Here is a 2,500-nt window from a genome sequence, read left to right on the forward strand (position 1 = left end):
GGACCCGAGTTGTTTTATACCACGCTTTACATTTTTCAGGTGGAAGGGAGTTGTATTTTTTATCAGTTCGTAGTTTTATTGCATGATGGTGAGAGGATGGTTATTTGGGTTATTTCTTGACTTTGGAATTTACTGAGCTTTTCTTCGTAGCTTAAGATGTGGTCCGTTTTCATAAACGTTTCGAAACGCACTGCTAGAAAAGCACGTGGTGCCGAGATGGAGGCGCGCGACCCTCCGCAGACTTTTTTTTAAGTATTAGCGTATGATTGACGTCCGTGTAATCCGAGACGGGCCGCTGACGGGACTGGGTAGTTCATTGTTATTCGCCCCCTCACCCCCGTCTTGTCGCGCTGAGCGTTCGAGCGGCTCTCGCGGCGTTGGCGGAGGCGCGGCGGGCGCCCTGGGCCGGGAGGCGGGGCCCGGAGCTCCGAGGACGCGGGTGCTGAGCCCGCCCCGCGCGTGGGGGGCCTCGGCGCCGTTTTGAGCGCACCCCGCCCTCGGAACGTCTCCCGCGGGACCGGGAGGGGCGCGCCCTGGCGCGCGGTGCGTTTCCTCGCTCCGCATCCCCGCCGCGCCCCGGCCTGCGCTCGTCCACCCGCCGCCCCGCGCGCCGTGCGTCCACCGCGGTCTCCACGCGCGGCGCTGTCTGCGGCTCTTTGAAGCGGCGGACACGGAAGAACTGAGTCCACACGCGGGAGAAAACGATTCGTCCCGGGCTCTTCCAGCGGCCCCGGGAAGTGACTCTGGACTGACGAGCAGGAGGAGCCCGGGACCGTCAAGGGCGCCTCGGGGGTAGAACGCAGTTCGCCCAGCTGCCAGCAAAGCGGGACGCGAAACCTAAATTCCGCGTTGCACAAGCAGCGAAATAGGCTTTGATCGCATCTGACGGTTCCGAAGCGCAGCGAAGTGCTGGGTCTTGAATACATTCCCGAGAGCACGGTCCCAGCAAGGGGGTGTAGCTCAGTGGTAGAGCGCGTGCTTAGCATGCACGAGGCCCCGGGTTCAATCCCCGGCACCTCCAGCTCCTTTTTTCCTTTTTATTTAACTCCCCCTTTACTGACTGTTTTACTTTCTTTTCCTTGTTTAAACAGAAAGTAAACGTATTTCACAACGGTTTTGCCATTACTATTAGGACCGTTCCATTTCTACTCCGCAGCCTTGGCACGACTCAGCCTTGCCTAAGCAACAGGTGGAAAACATGGAGCTGGAAGACAAAGACGGCTCCCGACTCCAAAACTTGCACGGCATCACCTCATCTACGAGCCCACTCACCTTTGGAGTATTATTGTTTTGCAGTAGTATTATTTAAAAGGCAGGAAATAAAAGATAAGGATAGAAATATTTAATAAAAGAAAAACAAAAGCTCTCCGACAGTTTCCTTTATTTCTTTTCTAGTCCCTGTTTAGCCACGATCCATTGCGGGCTGAGCGCTGAGAAACTCAGAGCCGGCTTCCAAACTGGGAAATGGAGAGGGTTATTTTCATCAGTGAATGCAGAGGCGTCACACCTCCGCCGAGACAGCTTCACTGGGAAGATGTCAGCGTTCACGGATTGATTTCCAGCTTTGTTCTGTCTTCACTTTCTCTGGCCGGGGAATTTCACTTCCCTGAGATGATGGTGCAGAAGTAATTTTACCTAAGACAGGTGCGCCCTCTATCGTAGAGATGCTTTTCAGGCTCTTGGTTGGACCTGAAACCCCAGAGTTGCCGGCACCTGCGAGCCCGTTGAAAGAGCGAAACCTCGGCTTCACCTCAGACCTATGAACCAGAAGCAGCAGTTTAACAGGATCCACAAGAGATTCTTTTGCACATTTAAGAAGCATTATGCCGTGACTTGATGTGCGTTAAGGGTATACTGTATAAATACATGGCTGTATCTTTTCCCCCAATTTTCTGTTCTAACATAGAAAAAAATAATTGCAAAAACCTATTTCTATTGCTGAATAATTTTTGTGTTCTAATTATTGACTCTGTTTCTTCCCTCTCTGGTAATATGGTATTTATTAATATTTTTTGAATCACTGTTTTTGATTGAATATAATATATAATTTTCATTTTCCTTTTCTTTTTTTTTTTTTCTTTTTTTTTTAGACGGAGTCTCACTCTGTCACCCAGCCGATCTTGGCTCACTGCAACCTACGTCTCCCGGTTCAAGTGATTCTCCTGCCTCAGCCTCCCAAGTAACTGGGACAACAGGGGTGTACCACAGCACCCCACTAATTTTTTTGTATTTTTAGTAGAGACGGAGTTTCACCATATTTGCCAGGCTGGTCTCGAACTCCTGACCTCATAATCCGCCCCCCTCGGCCTCCTAAAGTGCTGGGATTACAGGCGTGAGCCACCATGCCCGGCCTTCATTTTCTTTTTAACAAAAATTTTGCAAGTTTTGCAATAGAGGCTGTGCTAACTTCTAGTGTAAACTGGGAAGTTTGTATCTTTGTCGCTGCTTTGCAACAGTTTAAATAGGATAAGACCTTGTAATTATTCCAGAAGACACAGCC

General features: G+C 50.4%; 1 non-coding gene across 1 annotated transcript; it reads left to right on the top strand.

The window, feature by feature from the left end:
* Positions 1-949: 949 nt before the first annotated feature.
* Positions 950-1,021, top strand: TRNAA-AGC. Its single transcript has one exon. It is a non-coding gene; the product is annotated as a tRNA-Ala (tRNA).
* Positions 1,022-2,500: the final 1,479 nt, after the last annotated feature.

This window comes from Cebus imitator, unplaced genomic scaffold (assembly GCF_001604975.1).
Source record: "Cebus imitator isolate Cc_AM_T3 unplaced genomic scaffold, Cebus_imitator-1.0 Scaffold793, whole genome shotgun sequence".
Taxonomy (NCBI): domain Eukaryota; kingdom Metazoa; phylum Chordata; class Mammalia; order Primates; family Cebidae; genus Cebus; species Cebus imitator.